Source organism: Budorcas taxicolor, chromosome 1, assembly GCF_023091745.1.
Source record: "Budorcas taxicolor isolate Tak-1 chromosome 1, Takin1.1, whole genome shotgun sequence".
NCBI classification, from domain to species: domain Eukaryota; kingdom Metazoa; phylum Chordata; class Mammalia; order Artiodactyla; family Bovidae; genus Budorcas; species Budorcas taxicolor.
The window spans coordinates 8,423,761-8,443,789 of NC_068910.1; the positions used below are offsets into that span (position 1 = coordinate 8,423,761).

Genomic DNA, 20,029 nt, shown 5'->3' on the forward strand with positions numbered 1-20,029 from the left:
TATAACACCAAAGGCACAGGGAACAAATGAAACATAAACAGACTGAACTTCATAAAAATTTTTAAATTGTGTGCATCAAAAGAAACTATCAACAGAGAACGTTCTGGGATCCAATGGCTACGGCTCTGCATACTCACTTCCGAGGCCCCAGATTCGACTCCTCGTTCGGGAACTTTTATCCCATAAGTTGTGCAGCATGGACCAAAAACACAAAGATACTGTCAACAGAGTAAAAAGGCAACCCACAGAATGGGAGAAAATATTTACAAATCATATATCTGATAAACGATTAATATCTAGAATATAAAGAAAAGTCCTAAAACTCAACAACAGAAAAATTAGATACAAAGTTAAAAGTTTAAAAACAAATAAAAAATTTTTTAAAGTGATCTGATTAAAAAATGGGCAAAGGGCTTGAATAGACATTTCCCCAAATAAGATATACAAATGGCTAATAAAAGCATGAAAAAATGCTCAACATACTGATCACTAGGGAAATGCAAACTGAAATTACAATGAGTCAATAGCAACCATGGAAAACACTTCAGAAATATTAACAGAACTTGCTCTGAACCCGGGACAGTGCTAGTGCTACAGCTGCTGGGATTAAAAATACAAAAACAAAACCCCACCACTGAACTGTGTCAATCCAGAATCCTGCCCATTTATAAACATTTAGGAAGGCAGGATTTAGCAACGTGAAGTGAAGCAGGGGGCTAGTAATTTGAGACAATATACAATCAATACTGGGCTTCCCCAGCGGCTGAGGTAAAGAATCAGCCTGCAATGCAGGAACCACAGGAGCCACGGGTTCAATCCCTGGGTGGGGAAGATCCCCTGGAGGAGGGCATGGCAACTCACTCCAGTGTTCTTGCCTGGAAAATCCCATGGACAGAGGAGCATGGCGGGCTATATACAGTCCATAGGGTCACAAAGAGTTGGACACACTGAAGAGACTTAGCACACATGCACAATCAATACTAGGTTGTGGGTTCAGAATGTAGACTCAGAATTTCTTTCTTCGTGAATTAAAGCAGATGCCAGTATACTTAGATAAATATTGCTGCGACCTTACATCAGTTAGACATCTCCTCTGTTGTCTCTCTCATCCATTTTATAAACTGTATAAGCACAAATTTAGGGCAGTCTTTGCTATTTTTTACGGAGAAGGCAATGGCACCCCACTCCAGTAGTCTTGCCTGGAAAATCCCATGGATGGAGGAGCCTGGTGGGCTGCAGTCCATGGGGTCGCTAAGAGTTGGACACGACTGAGCGACTTCACTTTCACTTTTCATTTTCATGCATTGGAGAAGGAAATGGGAACCCACTCCAGTGTTCTTGCCTGGAGAATCCCAGGAACGGGGGAGCCTGGCAGGCTGCCGTCTACGGGGTCGCAGAGTCAGACACGACTGAAGTGACTTAACAGCTTAACAGTTGCTATTTTTTTTTAATTTATTTAATTGGAGGCTAATTACTTTACAATATTGTAGTGGGTTTTGCCATACATTGACATGAATCAGCCATGGGTGTACATGTGAGTATTTACCATTTAAATTATGAATATTTTAAAAAGGTTTTACTGTCAAATTAAGTACATGAACTTCAAAAATATTTTAAAAAATGGTCAGCTCTGTGATTATGATATTTAATTGTTAAACTGCTTATGCTAGAATAAATTTCAAAGTACACATGTAAAATGAGATTTAGAAATGCTGCTCTCTTCTAGGCTCGTATCTTCTAGAGTACACTTTCACTTCTGCCTTAGTTACTGAAGACATCTTTCTGAATCAGTGTATGATGCTGTCAATGGATCCTATCTCAAGTCATAAGTCTTCATTTGCAAACATTAAGAAAGTTACTCTTAATCTGAATACTGATCAAGGGATAAATTTTAATTGTATCATTTGTTAAATGCTGGACTATATTATGGAAAATGTTTTTTCAAGAAATCATTTTAAGTATATAGATCAGTGTTTTTTACAGGTAAAATGCTAAAATAAGCTGCCCATGATAGATAGGAGTATGTTTGAGTTTTATAGGATATTACAAATTAACAACAGAAAAAATATTTAATTTATGCAACAGTTATGTTCACACAAATTTGTAGGACTTACAAAGAATTGATATTTGAGAAAAGCTTTGGTTCACTTACACTACATATACTTTCAGAGCATTAGGTACCTTGTACTTTAAACCTGTGACAAACTGACAAATTTTTAAAGGGGAAATATTACTGTAAAAAGAACAATTACGTATTTCTAAAGACTGTACTGCTGCAAATTTGATCGGTAAAGCTCTTTATTCAGAGTTTTGAAGAAATGTTCTCTCTTCAATTAAACATTTTCATACTGGAATGATGTAAGTTAAAGTGATAAAGAGTATTATTAAAATAAATGTTTATATATAATAAAAGAAAATTATTCTTAAAATGTATTCTCAGTGAATAGTTGAGATCTGTACTATGCAACCATTTTCTATGTTGATTTTAAGTGATCTTTTAAGAAATTTGTTCACCAAAAAAATATTTTAAAAAAACTACAAAAGAGATAGTCACCTCATAGGCATTACAATGGCTACTATCGAGAAAACAACAAGTGTTAGCAAGGATGTGGAGAAACTGGAACCCTTGTGCATTGCTGGCAAGAATGTAAAATGGTACAGCCTCTGGGGAAAACAGTCTGATGGTTCCCAAAAAATGAATCATAGAATTACCATACAATCCAGCAATTCCACTTCCATACTGGCCCAAGAGAACAGAAAACAAGGACTTGAACCAATATTTGTACACCCACGTTATTAGCAGCATCACTCACAACAGCCAGAAGGTGGAAACAATAAAAATTTCTATCAACAGATGAATGGATAAACAAAATGAGCTATATACACAGAATATTATTTAGCTTTAAAAAGGAAGTAATTCTGACCCATGCTACAACATGAGAATATTATGCTACATGAAACACACCAGTCACAGAGACAGTAACAGGGTATAATTCCATTTACATGATATGCTTAGTCAAAATCATAGTTATATAAAGTATTTAGGATGGTTACTGCCAGGTACTTGGGAGAGGAGAAAATGAGTTACTACTTAATGGATATGGAGTTTCAGTTTTGCAAAATGAAGAGAGATACAGAGAGAATGGGCTTCCCAGGTAGATCAGCTGGTCAAGAATCTGCCAGCAATGCAGAAGGTCCTGGTTTGCTTCCTGGCTCAGGGAGCTCCCCTGGAGAAGGGATAGGCTATCTACTCCAGCGTTCTTGGGCTTCCCTGGTGGCTCAAACAGTAAAGAATCTGCCCACAATGAGGGAGACCTGGCTTCGATCCCTGGGCTGGGAAGATCCCCTGGAGGAGGGCATGGCAAACCACTTCAGTATTCTTGCCTGCAGAATCCCAAGGACAGAGGAACCAGGTGGGCTACAGTTCATGGCATCGCAGAGTCAGACACAACTATCCACAGCACAGAAAGAATGGTGGTAATGTTGCAAAAATTTATAAATGTTTTTTAATATCATTGAACTGTACACTTAAAATGGTTAATATGGAAACTTGTATATTTACCACAATAGAAAACTGGAACAACAAAAAACAATGAGGAAACGGCAGGGGGCAAGCGAAAGCAGAGTTCAGAGGGATTCAACTGTACAAAAAAAAAAAGAAAGGATATGGGATAGCAAGACAGATTTGGAGACAAAAATGTAATCACTGTAATGTTTAGAAAAGACATGAAATGTGTTTTTTATGGTAAAATTTGACAGAAGGAGCAAAATGTCTAGCCATTAGAAAGAAAAACAAAAAATGTTATAAGCCAGAAGTAAGAACACACAAGGCAGGGGACTCTGAATATAAATGAGACTGTGAGCTCCCTAGGGAGCAAGGCAAAGAGAGACCCATTCTGACACAGTTCACAGTATGGTTTAAACAAAATCAAACCAATGGTTCAGAAGAGGCATGACCACTCCCAGGCACTGGACCTGAAGGAAATTTCTATTTGGACTCACAGATTTTCTTGGAGACTTCTTGTACAGTTCTTAACACAAGCTGATGGGGCAGTGTGAAGCAGGAGGAGGCCAGAAATATGCTGCTAATGATCCAGTTTCATTCAAAGACAAAACACTGCCTGGAACAGGTGCACCGAAGCATGTGCCAGAACAATCCCATGGACATTCTTTACCACAGCTGAGTTCAGGATAGCTTTTGAGGGGGTGAGGAAGTCAAGTTTATCCTCCTGACAAGAATATGAGATGCAACATTGTCTGCTGCCTGCTGAAGGCAGGTCTTGATATTCCTAACAGTCACTGTTGCTAGGGGGACAACTGAGAATGAATGTCAAACCCAACCAGGGCTCATGCCTGAAAGATGAGAACTAATCGCTCCCTGAAGCTGGGACAGCACAGGGCTTCCCTGGTGGCTCAATGGTAAGAATCCGCTTGTCAATGCAGGAGACACGGGTTCAGTCCATGGTCTGGGAAGATCCCATGTGCCTTGGAGCAACTAGGCCTGTGCATTGCAACTGCTGGGCCTGTCCTCTGCAGCCCAAGAGCCTCAACTGCTGAGCCCATGTGTCACAACTACTGAAGCCGGGGTACCCTAGACCTGTGCTCAGCAACAAGAGAAGCCACCACAGTGGAAAGCCCGCATGCGGCAGCTGGAGAGTAGCCCTCACTCACTGCAACCAGAGGATCCAACACGGCCAAAAATAAATGAATAAATCATTTTAAAAATTCTTCCATCCAAGTGGCCTCTTACAAAAAAAAAACGATAAGGCAGCATAAACACTGCCTGGCAGAGGAAGAAGGGGTGGATGTGCCAGCCTGGGGCAGATTATAAGAATGGGGAGCTACTGAAGATTGTTGAGAAAGAGACACCATGATTGAAGACTTTGTGAGTGACAGCACAGTCTTCTGAAAGGTGCAAACGAAGCCCAGAGCCACATGCAGCAGGCTGGACTGGACAAGGCTGCTCAAAGTGAAAGCCACTGAAAAACATCACAATAAATGAGAGCCCATGTTTTAAAAAAAAAAAAAAAATGTTCTAGAACAGTTTTATACTTGAAAAAAATGTTCACACAGAAAATGGATACAGAACAGTATGAACCCATTACACAGAGAAAGAAAAGAAGGATGAGCAAGAAAGAAGCCTGAGAAGAGCCCTACAGGTGGTTGCCACTGGGGTATGGACAACGCAAATTCTGTGCGCGCACATGGGTGAGCTTACCAGTTTTTAAGAAGACGAGTGATTCGGATTAAAAAAACAACTCTAATTCCTCAACTTAGAAACTGCAGGGAAAGCAGAAACAGCACTACAGTTGAGAATATAATTATGACATTATCCACAAATAAAAAGGAAATTGACTAAAAACAGGAGCCAGAGACGCACAGATCTTCCTCAGTTTACAGAGGAGTTACACCCTGATGTGTGTGCACGCGCGTTAGCCACTCAGTTGTGTCCAACTCTCGGAAACTCCATGACTGTACCCTGTCAGGCTCCCCGGTCCCTGGGATTCTCCAGGCAAGAGCACTGGAGTGGGCTGCCATGCCCTCCTCCAGGTACGTGCTGATAAACGCATCCTAAGCTGACAACACTGTAATGCCGAAACTGCGTTTGCTACACCTAGCCTGCTGAACGTCATCACTTAGCCTAGCCTACCTTAGATGTGCTCAGATCACTGACATTAAAGTTGAGCAAAATCATCTAACCCAAAGCCTATTTTATAATAGTGTTGAATATCTCATGTAACTTATTGAATACCATACTGAAAAATACCAAAATGAAAAAATGGTTGTCTGAATACAGAATGGCTCTAACTGTATTAGTTGGTCACCCTCATGAGGACATGTCTGACTGGGAGCTGTGGCCCAATGCCGCTGTCCAGCATCACGAGAGTGTTGCTGTCAACATACCAGAGCCCTGAAAAGATTTAAAAAATTCAAAATTTGGAGCATGGTTTCTACTGAATATGGGATTGCTTTGGCACCATCATATCACTAAAAAATGGTAACTTGAGTCATCATTAATTCGGAGGACTGCCCAAGCTTGGCAAAACTGTAAGGCGATGCTGATGAGATTCCAAGTGAATCATGAAGACACTGACCTCGTGCTCTGGTTTTAGAGCCAGGGCTCTCTAACTGTGGTTCCCTCAGGCAGCAGTGGCTCAGCAGTAAAGAATCCGCCTGCAATGCAGGAGACACAGGAGAAGCAAGTTCAATCTCTGGGTCAAGAAGATCCACTCAAGACGGACATGGCCACCCACTTCAGTATTCTTGCCTGGAGAATCCCAGGGACAGAAGAGCCTGGCGGGCTACAGTCCACGGGGTGACCAGAGTCAGACACGACTTATCAACTAAGCACGCAAAGCAGCAGTAGCAGCACCTAGTAACTTGTCTGAATTTCAAACTCCAGGGTCTCCCTCTGACCTACAGATTCTGGAGGTGAGGTTAAAACAACTCCTCCAGGTAATTTCAACTCACACTTAAGTTTGAGAACCTAGGTATGAAGTAATACTATCTCATCTGGATAATACCAGCTTATATAATTAGGAAACTATATCTCTTGCTCAAAACCCATTCTGTTATTTTAACCTAAACTCCTGAAGAACACTAATCTAGTCAATTGTGAAATAAGCTGGAAGATGACAAAGATATTTTTTAATTAGATACAATTCTGAAACCACTCATTCTGAAATAATGCACTAACCACTGTAGTGGAATGAACTAAAGAATCTAGTTTATAAAAAGTGATAAGGAATCAACATGTTTAGAATTTCAACATTTAGATGATTTGAAAATATTCTAAGGTTGCAGAACACCACAACTACAACTATTACAAATGCCATATTTGTGTACACTGATTAGTCTCTTGGGCTTCAAACTCAATTAAGTTGTTTAAAATAGAAGAAGTTCTGCTGCTACAATGTTGGTGGGAATGCAAACTGATACAGCCAATAAGGGGAACAGTATGAAGGTTCCTTAAAAAACTAAAAACAGAACTACCATATGAACCTGCAATCCCACTCCTGGGCACATGTCCAGAGAAAAACATAAGCTAAAAGCATGCACGCACCCGTGTTCCCTGCAGCACTGCTGACAGCAGCCAGGACGGGGGAGCAGCCTCGGTGTCACCAACACGGAATGGACACAGATGCAGCACATACATGCAACGGAAGGTCGCTCAGCCGGGAGAAGAATGGAAGAACGGCGATTGCCGCAACACACAGGGACCTGGAGAGTGAACTGAGTGAAGCGAGCCACGCAGAAGAGGAGACCTACCTTATGACATCCCTTACATGTGGAATCTAAAAAGAAATGATACAGATGAATTTTCTGAGAAAGCAGAAAATGATCTTATGGTTGCCAGGGGGAAGGGAAAGTTAGGGACTTTGGGAAGGCCATGTACACACCACTCTATTTAGAAGAGATAACCGACAAGGACCAACTACATAGCGCATAGGATTCTGCTCAGTGTTACAGTATGTGACAACCTGAATGGGAGCAGGGTTGGGGAGAGAATGGATACATACATATGCATGGCCAGTCCCTCTGCTGCTCACCTGAAACTACCACAATATTGTTACTTGGCGATACTCCAATATAAAATTAAAAAGTTAAACTCTGAAAAAAAAACAGAAAAGGTTCAACAAAATTTTAACTTCCTTTTTTTTTTTGGCCACATCACACAGCTTGTGGTACCTTAGTTTCCTGACCAGGAATTGAACCCAGGCCCTCATCAATGAAAGCACAGAGCCCTAACCTCTGGATAGCCAGGGAATTACCAAAACTTTAACTTCTAAAGGGCTATATCAGTCACTATAGCTTCAAACGTAAAGAGTACTACTATATTTGCAACATAAAGGCTACTGAAAAACCAAATCTTTGACACTCAGAATACAATTTCTAAAAGAATTTATCATTGGTCATTAATATGAAATACCCTGATTATGCAGAATTACACTGAACTTCACTAGACTTCCAACTTAGGAACAAACGGTTAGCATGACACTTTACATATTTTATGAATTCAGAAAATGCTGAGTATTAAATAAACCAGGGGGTTCTTAATGTTTTTACGAACTCCCAACAACAAAAACTCAAGTACATATCCCCAATATGTGTGTACATATCCCAAGTTTTTGTGTAAAAATTATATGTATGTACTATCGTGATCAAGATTGCCAGGAGAAATATCAATAACCTCAGATATGCAGATGACACCACCCTTATGGCAGAAAGTCAAGAAGAACTAAACAGCCTCTTGATGAAAGTGCAAGAGGGGAGTGAAAAAGTTGGCTTAAAGCTCAACATTCAGAAAACGAAGATCATGGCATCTGGTCCCATCACTTCATGGCAAATAGATGGGGAAACAGTGGCTGACTTTATTTTTTTGGACTCCAAAATCACTGCAGATGGTGGTTGCAGCCATGAAATTAAAAGACGCTTACTCCTTGGAAGGAAAGTTATGACCAACCTAGAGAGCATATTCAAAAGCAGAGACATTACTTTGCCAACAAAGAAAGGTCTGTTTAGTCAAGGCTATGGTTTTTCCAGTGGTTATGTATGGATGTGAGAGTTGGACTATAAAGAAAGCTGAGTGCCAAAGAATTGATGTCTTTGAACTGTGGTGTTGGAGAAGACTCTTGAGAGTCCCTTGGATGGCAAGGACATCCAACCAGTCCATCCTAAAGGAGATCAGTCCTGGGGGTTCATTGGAAGGACTGATGTTGAAGCTGAAACTCCAATACTCTGGCCACCTGATGTGAAGAGCTGACTCATTGGAAAAGACCCTGATGCTGGGAAAGAGTGAGTGCAGGAGGAGAAGGGGACAATGGAGGATGAGATGGTTGGATCACCATGAGTGATGGTTGCATCACCAACTCAATGGACATGGGTTTGGGTAGACTCCGGGAGTTGGTGATGGACAGGGAGGCCTGGCGTGCTGCGGTTCATGGGGTTGCAAAAAGCTGGACATGACTGAGTGACTGAACTACTGTGATAATACCAACTGTACTTATAAAATACAAAATAAAAATTAAATAAGGCTGAAATAAAAAGACTGGCTTAATTTTTTTTTTCCTGAGACCCATGTGCCCCCGTGATGCATACACATACCCACTTTGGACTCTACTGCAAAGTGTCCACAGCCCAGCAACCCTGCAAGCTGTGTCCCAGACCACTCAAGGGAGAAGCTATGGAATGCAGAGGTCAAATGAATATCTCCTTCCTGTTGAGTTGGACCATCCCTGACTCAAGTCTGTGACTCTGGGCTCCTCCCTTCACCCCAACGTCGTCTTCTGCTACCTCTCACTTGGTGGGTAGTGGAGAAGACTGTGAAGCCAGCAGATGCAAGAACGGCATAAAAGTATGGACTCTGTTTTCAGACAAACCTGGATTTGCAACTGGGCTCGGCTTCTAATTCACCGGGTTACCCAGGGCCAGTCAGATAACGTTTCTAAAACTAATGAGTAAAGAGGGTGATAACAGGTCATCTCTCCTGGTTATGATGATGGTTAAGAGAGATAGGCTGCCATGAGGGCACTCAGCAGAGACTCTAGATAGCCCAAGTGCTCAATAAAATATCTTACCCAGAATTACTACTTCAGGAGGCAAAAGAAGTCACCTGGACTTTGTTTCAGCAGCCAACTCAAGAAGGGAATATGTTACTATGGAAGGCCTCCCTTGGGGCTCAGCTAGTAAAGAATCCGCCTGCAATGTGGGAGACCTGGGTTTGATTCCTGGGTTCGGAAGATCCCCTGGAGAAGTGAACGGCTACCCACTGCAGTATTCTGGCCTGGAGAATTCCATGGACTGGATAGTCCATGGGTCGCAAAGAGTCGGGCACAACTGAGCAGCTTTCACTTCTACACTTCTACTGTGGAAGTAGTAGGTAGTGCAGTCGGGCAGACTTGGTTTGAAGGTCTGATCCCCAGTGACAAGCTGGGTGACCCTGGCAACTCCCTTTCTCTATGAGTGGGGAGTCTTCTTATCCGTTCAATGGGAGTGTTGATACAAACTCTACATGAAATGCCTGTCAGAACCAGTAAAACTAACACTCTCTCTCTTTGTCGCTAAGTCATGTCCGACTCTTGTGACCACATGGACTGTAGCCTGCCAGGCTCCTCTGTCCATGGGATTCTCCAGCCAAGAATACTGGAGTGGGTTGCCATTTACTTCTCCAACTAACACTAGTGGGAACCAAATGGCCACCGAGGGTGAGGATAAGCAAATAACACATAAACCTAAGTGTTATTCCAGAGTCCTTGGGACACGTTCAAGTACACGCTAAGAGTAAGCATCCTCTAAAGTCTACCATCAAATGTTAATAAATGCCTATGTACCAAACCCCACAGGTATGGCTCATTTCCCAACTGGACAGGTGACTTCTTCATAACTACTTGAATTCTTCAAGCAATTTACAATCTTCATCCTCCACTGTCATAAACTGGGTGCAGTAGAGTTTTCATACCCACCTCCGGACAGTAAACGAATCTAGATGATTGGGCGGGGCGGGGGTGGGGAAGACCTAAACCACCGCATGTAGACCACACGGAGAGGTGCTGTTTTTGCCACAAGAGCAAAAGAAAGGCGGGGTCTCTCAAACACCAGAGGAGTTCATAATCAATGAGGATTACTTCAGCTTCAACAAACCACCGAAAGAATGACTGTAGAAATACATCAATACACATTTTGTATTTTTTTACATCGCGTGTCCCCCACAGGAAACGCTGCAAAATGTGTGAGACACCTAAAACTCTCATCAACATAAAATTATAGATACAAGTCGTCAATTAGAGGAACACCTAAAAATACACCCAACCGGACACCCTTGCCCCTGACTCCCTTACAAAAGCTTCAGTTTTTAGCTCGATACCCTAAGATGGCAGCACCCCCATAAGGACACTGCATAAGCCAACTTCACAAACGTTGGGTCAGAAGCACACTCAAAGCTAGCATCGTGAAAGAAACCTTTACTAAGTCCTCTTCACAAAATGTATTGCAAAATCCCCAGAAGGAGTTTAGTCACCCAGCTCTATCACCACAGAAGGTGCGGGCAGCGAGTGAGACGACCGGGGAAAGTCACCACGGCCAAGAGCATGTCCATCTGCACAACCATCCTGACTTCAGGCTCCAGCACGGTACACTGGGGCGATAAGCCCACCCAGAGTAAAAGCAGAGGCGACAGTAGTGAGCACGTTGATTGGTGAGGGAAACAGAAAACTAGACACCAGGCAGAACCCAGGAGAGCAGCTAGCTACGTGTTGCCTCTCAAGCAGATCACGCAGAACAGACAGGTGCGGACAGCGTGCTCTCCCCTCCCCGCAACACGCAGACAGTCCAAAAGCAGGCTCTAGAACCGGCAGCTCCCCGGGGCACGGCGGGGCCCCGGGGGCGCAACAGCGCGACCCCCCGTCAGGCCAGCGGTCGCGGGGCGGGTGGGGGGCGCGAGGAGGAGGGCGACGGGCGCGCGCGGTGGGCCCGGCCGGGGGCGCGGCCGCGGTGAGGGTGGGGTCGCGGCAAGCCGGCCCCCTCTCCGGCCTCGGTCTCCCGGCGCGGCCCTCGCGGCTGCTGGACAGCGCCCACGCCGGCGCGCTCGCGGCCCGCATCCCGGAACCCCGCGGGCCGCGCAGCGTGAGGCCCGGGCCGGCCGGCGGACGCTGAGGGGACGCGCGCGGAGGTACCTGTGGCGGCAACAGCTTCTCGGCGGCGGCGGCCGCGGCGGGAGGACGGGGGCGGGGCGCGGCGTGCGCGCTCCCGGCCCGCGCGGTCCGGGGCGAGGCGCCCTCCCTCACTCCCTCCCTCTCTCTCTCCCCGCCGCCCGGCGCCCGCGCAGCTCTCCGCCCCTTCACCTCTCACCTCCTACCTTTCCCCTCCCGCTCCCGCCCCCGCCGCACTTCGCACGTGCTCCCAGCGGCGCGCACATGCGTAGTCGAGCCCTGCCGCCCGCGACTCCCGCTCGCCCCCTGGCGGACGCCGGGCCGAACGACTCCCTGGTAGGGAAGATGTCCGGGCGGGGCCGGCGAGGCAGAGCGTCACGCTGGGACAGAGCCCCGAGTAGAGCACCGGAGCTTTTTAACAGCACATTCCAGGGTATGTTAGCAAGAACACTCACAGGACGCCCGTGTTCTCTGTTTTATAACAGCGAAAACTTAAAGGCAGGGGAGGTATGCAACAAATGCAGTTGGGTCAAATTATGTCCATGAAAGTGACATTCTCTAAGGCCTTTTGAAAACGATGTTGCTAAGTCGTGTCTGATTCTGCGATCCTTGGCGCTGCAGAAAGCCAGGCTCCACTATCCCCCGGAATTTGCTCAAGTTCATTGGGTTGGTGATGCTATCCTACCATTTCATCCTTATCTTTAAAAGGATGTTTTATGAATACTTAACTAATGTGGAAAGATGTTCTTAAGAGAAGGTTCAGACTGAGCTCAATTTTTTTAAAAATCCAAGGAAAGGATTCTAGAGTGATGCTGATGTGTGCTCAGTGGATACCTCTGGGTGAAGGATTAGGGTGTTGAGATTTTTCCATGGGCACACATGAAACGTGGAACACTTGGTTGTATTCCATGGAACACATTTGTTGTAATAGCAATATCTATGTCCCGTTTACTCCGTGCCAGGTGCTTGAAACCAAGACACCCTAAAACCAAGTTCCTCTGTGGAGTTTATGATTAACCTCTCTAGCCAAAATGTTCCTCCCTTTCTTGTCCGACACCTGTTTCCCTCGAGACTGAGGAGTACCAGAGTAAAGAGGGGATTGAAACCAAGCAGGACCCTGTGGTGCCCTCCAATAAGCAAGTAACTTAGGGGGTGCCCGGAGAAAGAATAACAGATGTGGCTTTCTTGACATTTTTTGATCCAATCCTATGATTTAAGGGCCCTGTAAGGGCCAACACGATGCTTGTCCTTGAACAGGTGTCAGTAATCAATGATCTTAAGGGAAGACAGAAATGCAGAACAGAAAAAAGGCCATCAATCAACAGTGCAGAGATAGGGCAGAGACCTAGTTCCCCCTCAAGGGATACACACACCATACATCTTTGAGTTCTGCAGGAGCCAGGCCTGCACCCAATGGAGGATGGTACAATGGTGTGACCCTCCTGACTTCAATCAACTAAAGCTTGGATTGCATGTTCAATCCCTGGATCAGGAAAACTCCCTGGAGTAGGGAAATGGCAACCCACTCCAGTATTTTGCCTGGAAAGCCCATGGACAGAGAAGCCTGGGGGCTACAGTCCAGGGGTTGAAAAGAGTCAGACACGACTGAGCGCGCATGCACCCTTAGCATAATCCTTCCCCAGTTTCGCTGTCTGGGGAGACATTGCTTTGGGAAAGATGCCTGGTGTTCTTCTTACTTGCTGCAAGTAACCATCAAACGTTCCTTCTCACAAACTTTGAGTTGGTTGTGTCTGTTGCCTCAATATCCACCAAGAGGCGAACCCGATTTTCAGGTAACACTCCTGGGTAAAAAAAAAAGCCTATCGTGGTGTCCCTGTTTCTTGTTTGTAGGAAAAAGGCTTGACCTTCCCTGAGTTCCAAAGGGCAAATTCAAACAGTTACTAATCCAGGAAGTGAGGGAATGCAGAAACAGAGGGAAACAGTCCCTGTTCCTCCGCCAGGGATTGATATAACAACAGAGCCCTTTGAGTTCCTCTGCTTGAAGGCAGGCCCCCAGCCAGGTGGACAATAGTAACTTCAGGCTGAGTACAAGCTTCCTAGACCACCACCCTGTTCATCACCAGCCAATGAGAAGAAAGTCACACACTGCAGCCCTCACCCCCAATTTTGCCTATAAAACCATGAACACCATGGTGGACATTCAGGTCTTTCAAGCACGAGTCGCCCATTCCCCTCAAGTGATCCTTGGAATCTATCTTTCTCTGCTCCAAAGGCCTACATTTCTGTTTGTCGGGCCTCACTGTGCACCCACCATGTGAATTTGGGTTGGACAACATAGCTGAGCTGAGCAATTTGGACAGTCCTTGCATCTGATCTTCCAAAAAACCCCGAGTTAGGTCTTGTTACCAGGTCTCTCAAGAAGAGGCTCTATCCGAGACGAGGGTACAGGTCCCAGTGGACGCACTGCTGGTACATTCCCGGGATGGGTAGTGATCGTCTGCGGGTCTGAGGGAACCTTGGCCTGATCACGCCACACACAGGTCTCAAGTGTCAGGGCTCAGCCTCACCCCATCATGCTACCCTGGGCACACTCCCCTCAGAGCTATCTGGACATAGAGACGAACCCTGTCCTGCCCTTGAGGGTGGCATCGCTGGGGGTGCATAAAGGGCAGATGTAACCACACCAAGGTTAAAATCAGCGGCGGCCCTTCGGGCAGCTCCAGCTCCCATCACCCCTCACAGGCCAGTCATGCCCCTCCCATCAACCCTGTACCAACATCTCCAAAGCCTTGCCCTCCTCCTCGCTCACACCACCGTCATGGCAAAATGAAACAATACTGGTGTTGGGCTGCATCCCCACAGGCTTACACAAGCCCTGTGCTTGCCCACTTCAAGACGGAAGAACGAGCCTGGAGTCAGCAAGAGAGACACCAACAGTGTGAAGAGGTGGTCCCCAACCTCTTTGGCACTGGGGACTGGTTTTGTGGAAGACAATTTTTCCATGGACTGGGGAATGGGGGTCAGAGGTGGTTTGCGGATGATTCAAGAGCATTGGAGAAGGAAATGGCAACCCACTCTGGTGTTCTTGCCTGGAGAGTTTCAGGGACGGAGGAGCCTGGTGGGCTGCCGTCTGTGGGGTTGCACAGAGTTGGACACGACTGAAGCGACTTAGCAGCAGCAGCAGCAAGAGCATTACATTTATTGTGCACTTTCTATTATTATGTCATCAGCTCCACCTCGGATCACCAGGCATTAGATCCTGGAGGTTGGGGACCCCTGCTTTAAGGATGGGGGAGCTTACCTAGTCTAAAGCAAGGTCCTGGAGCAACACCCCACCAGTGGCAAGCGGGACATGGAAGAAAGGGAAACTGATTACCAGCTGTAGGGGAATTGATGTCAGGTGGGCTCATAAGTTAACAGGGAAACCAGCGGGAGGAGCACGCACCAGATGGGCCCTTTGATCAGAACAATCACCAGCTGGGGTGGGGCAAGTACTAGCAAGGTCAGGCACGTGAGCAGCGTACAGGTGAAGCAAGCATGTCTTGGGCAGGGGAATGTACCAAGAGCAAGAGAACAGCCATCTTGAGTGGCCTGACCATACAAATGGGGATATTGACCTCGGCCCAGAGTGAGCTTTTAACATTTTGCCCTGTATTCAGACTTGGCTTTTGGCTTTAAAAGAGAATGTTTATTCTATAAAGGAAGAATTTTTTGGTTATTTTTAGAGGGGCAACAACAGAGAGCAGTATAGGGGAGCCTGACCTACACCCTTACCCAGCTCGCATCACTCTACATCTGATCCTTTATAAGCCATCACCGGGCCCCTCGGAAGCCTTGGACAAAAGGCACCTCAGTTCTCTGTCACCAGTCTCCCTTCCCTCTCCACTGCCTCATTCCTTTTGACAAATATGAAGTCTATCCAATGTTTTTCGTTTTCTGAGTGATGTCACCCTGCGTGACCAAGTCCCGATCTCTTCCTTTCACCGTCAAATTCCTACAAAGAATATGGCTCTGAACTTGGCAGAAAATCTTGGGGGGAATGTTCAGTTAAGTCAGAGTCTTCCTGAGCCCCACCCCAGGCCCACGGGACCAAAGTCTTCTCTCCAAAGAGCACTGGAAACGTCTTTTCACAACCCCACCACAGGGATGTACGTGACTAGACTGTCTATTGGGTGCTCCTGTCACCCTGCTTACTCCCCATCCCTTCCCCACCCAACCATTTCACCCAACCTTAGTTTACAGGGGACTGACCCTCAACAAGATCTATATGCCTTCTCCCAAAAAACAAGGGCCTCCAGAACTGACACGGTTAAGTGCTTCTGGGCCCCGCAGCACTGCCCCAAATCCCCCACTGCACAAGAACCCCCCCACTGCACTGGGGTCCTTCTGGGGACCCTAAGGCTCATGGGTCCGGGGTGAATCCACTCTTGAATCTCCCCAAGGAGTTGAACGTAAAGTGGCCATGATCTTCGGTCTTCTTATAGTTAACAACTATGTACTCTAGATTCTACAACTATTAACACTTTCTAGTGGTGAAGAATCCACCTTCCAGTGCAATACACGCAAGAGATGTGGGTTCGATCCCTGGGTTGGGAAGATCACCTGGAGAAGGGCATGGCAACCCACTCCAATATTCTTGCCGAGAAAAGTCCACAGACAGAGGAGTCTGGTAGGCTGCACTCCATGAGACTGCAAAGAATCAGACACGACCGAGCACACACAAACAGCATCACATTTTTCTAGAAGCAACCAAAAACACCATCCCTTTATCCACCTATCTTATTCCTTATGCATTTCCAGGTTAAGTTGCAGATGCCCGATTTTAGTTTTTAAATACAATTCAGGTGGAACGGCTTGTCAACTGGAAAACAACACACAACCTGGATGCGAGAACGGTGTTTTCTTTGGGGACATGACAGCCAACTAACTACAGCCTGAAAACAGCTTCTCAGATAGGAACTGTTTCAAAGAGGTAAGAGGTGAGCCAGGATACACAGCAAACAAAAAACATGTAGTCAAGCACCCAAAGTCTACTGCTAATCACAAAAACAGACATCTCAAGTATGGGAAGACGTAAGAGTCTCGGCTCACTGAAATCATTCCATTGATATGCATCTTAACTGTGAGGGCTAGTACCCTGGTTTTCTTCATCCTGAATGCCCCTTGGGGTGTACTACTGGTGGGAGGTAGGCAGCTGCCGTGGCTGATGGCTCAATGGCAGGCAACATTTTTTATTGAAATGGGCTACAAGCTCCACTTTGCCCTTACTACCCAAAGCTCAACCTTATTTTGGATTGCTCCTCACAGTAAATTAAAAAAAAATAAAAAAGGGGAGCTGAAGAGTTCATCCAGAAGTAATAACAGTTCCCAGTTCTTGAGATTCCATGCAGAGCCAAATCTCATGACAATCTTGAAAAACAAGGGCTAGGTCTATTTCACAAACGAAGACAACTTCCTTGAGAGGGGAGGACATCTCCCCAGGGTCATTCTGGTAACTGATCAAGCACATATCAGCCACAGGCTGGGTTCCAGCCCAGTGCCCGACCACCTCAGCCTGTCATGGACACAGAGAAGGGTGTTCATGATGAAACGGTGCTCTCTTTGCAATCACTTGCACTACCAATCATGCTCACGTGAAATTAAGCATTAGTGATAGCAGCCGGCAACATGATAAGAACACAAAGGGCCGCTTTAGGACCAGAATCCTTGGATTTGAGTTCAGGGTCTGACCTGCAGCTGCTCTGCTGTCAGGAAAGTGAACTTAACCTCAGGGAACCTGGACTTCAGAGTCAGGTTCCAAGACACAACCAAGAAAACTGAACTCTGTGGTTTCCAAAAAACTTACATCACTATGAACACAGGTAAAACTCTTAAGATTCTTAGAGCCAGCAGTCATCTGAATAACCATGATAATAGTCATTAAAAATACTCAAAATCTCCAAGTTGTATTAATATTCAGTCAATGCCTTTATTAACTATCAAGTTCCTACGTGTCAGAGACAGGGATCCAAGTTAATTCTCTGCACTGGAGAAGCTGTCTTAGTGGACGCCTTCAAACAAGACCTTACAGGCAATATTTTAAGGTCATAATAGCTGCCGATAACAGGGACAACTATTGATTGTAAAGCCCAGAGACGGGCTTTACAATATTATTGCTGCTACTGCTAAGTTGCTTCAGTCGTGTCCAACTCTGTGCGACCCCACAGATGGCAGCCCACCAGGCTCCCCCGTCCCTGAGATTCTCCAGGCAAGAACACTGGAGTGGGTTGCCATTTCCCTCTCCAATGCATGAAAGTGAAAAGTGAAAGTGAAGTTGCTCAGTCGTGTCCGACTCTTAGCGACCCCATGCACTGCAGCCTACCAGGCTCCTCCGTCCATGGGATTTTCCAGGCAAGAGTACTGGAGTGGGGTGCCATTGCCTTCTCCAATTACTACCTCATAAAATCCTCACCATGGCCTTTAGAGGCAGGTCAGGTACATACGCCTCATTTTAAGGATACAGAAATGAAAGCACCCAGAGCCATAACAACTTGTTTGAGGTCACAGAGAGGCAGCATCAAATGGCAATCTGCACAACCCTGAAGTCAAACTTCTGCCACTGAGCTTTCAAGCGCTGTGGGTGGGAGTTGGTGGGCTCAGGACACCAAAGAGAAGGGACCACCAAGGGGATGCTGTATGAGCAGGGCCTTGTAAGGTAAGAGTTTGCAGCAACAGCTACTGCTTAAACCACATGCCAGGGCTATCTTACTTTCATCGCTTATTTGATCCTGACAATGTTTTAAACCCCATGAAACAGGCTCTTCTTATCTCCCCATTTTGTAGATGATAAAACTGAGGGCTGGCAAGGTTAAGTCACTTGAGATTATAGTCAGTGACTTCATTGTTCCCTTCTCTGTGAGCAGATCCTACACACAGCCCTGCCCACTGTTAAGTGACCGTGATCCCTCCCTGTAGGGTGAGCGACTTCAGTGTCAGCCCTGGCCACAAGTCTTGCTTTGGTCAATGGAGTGTGAGTGAACGTGACCTCCACAGGTCTGGCAGAAGTTTTTTTAAGCACCACTGCTTGTGTGGGTCAGCCTCTTGTTCCTTCCCTTGGACAAAAGAGCAACAGTCCTGCTTTGGGACTGGCTCCTTCCACTTGGGTCCCAGACTGAGAGGCCCTGGAGCAGAACTGTAGCAATGAGCTGCGGCCCCTGAACATGCCCTGCGAGTGAAGACTATGTTTGTTAGTGGAAGTCACTAGGATCGGGGGATTGTTTGTTACTAACACAGAGCTCTCAGTGAAGAGGAGTCAGGATGCTAACCTCAGTACCCATCATTTAAATGCCATAAAATTCACCTGTTTTAGGTATAAAGATTTTTAGTAAAGTGCAACTATCACCATAATGTAACTTTAGAACATTATCATCATCCCAAAAAGCAGCTTAGTGGAGCTGTTTCTCATTTTCACCACCCTGACAGCCCCGACCCCGCATCCCACATGACTGTATGACATGTAATCTCTGTGTCTGGCACAGAGTTACGGAAGTTCATCCATGTTGTAGCATGTATCAGTAGTCCACTTCTATTTAAGCCAAACAGTACTTCATTTATGGAAATGCCAGACTTTGTCTCTCTTCATCTGCTGATGCACATTTGGGTTGCTTCTACTTTCTCGTGATTATAAATAAGACCGCTGCAAACATTCACATGACTGCTTGTGTGGATGTATGTTTTCATTTCCCTTGGGTGAGCACCTAGGAACTCAATGGCGGGGTCATACAGCGGTTCTACATTTAACGTTTTTAAGAAACTGCCCAACCGTTTTCCAGAGTGGCCACACTATTTTATGTTCCTGCCTGCATATGTGAGGGTTCCAATTTCTCCTTATCCTTGCTAACACTTGTAATTGTCAGATTTTTTTTTTGATATAGCTGTTTCAGTGGTAATATGGTGGTATCTCATGGTGGTTTTAATCTGTATTCCCCTAATGGCTAAAGATGCTGATCAACTTTTTACGTGTATGTTGGTTATTCCTATGCTTGCTTTGGTGAGGTGTCTATTCAAATCTGTTACCCATTTTTTAACTGGGATATTTGTCTTCTTATTGAATTCTAAGACTTCTTTATATATTCTAGACACAAGTCCCTTATAATATATCTGGTTTACAAATGCTTTTTTCAGAAAAACAAATAGAATGGGTAACTATTTCAGAAATAAATAGTACTGGAACTGATACAACAAAGAAAAGTAGCCACAAATAAAGGCCAATAACAAAGAAAAAGTTTTAAATTACCTCCAAAAAGTTACTTGACCTTGACCAACCCAAGTCCAAGTCCAAGAATAAAACGCACTAAGAATTTCAAAACATATAAAAAGCAGCAAATTCCTCAACACAGCTTATGAGATACATATTGCTCTATGCTCAAACAACTACAATT

General features: G+C 45.4%; 1 protein-coding gene across 5 annotated transcripts in view; it reads right to left on the reverse strand.

Moving 5' to 3' along the window:
- SCAP (SREBF chaperone) overlaps nucleotides 1-11,752 on the reverse strand; it is a 96,908-nt gene extending 85,156 nt beyond the window's left edge. For all 5 annotated transcript variants that reach the window (XR_008201019.1, XM_052657722.1, XM_052657655.1 and 2 more), the window contains exon 1: nucleotides 11,673-11,752. The gene's annotated coding sequence lies outside the window, so the exon portion shown is untranslated. The remainder of the gene's footprint in view (nucleotides 1-11,672) is intronic.
- Between the last annotated feature and the right edge of the window lie 8,277 nt (nucleotides 11,753-20,029).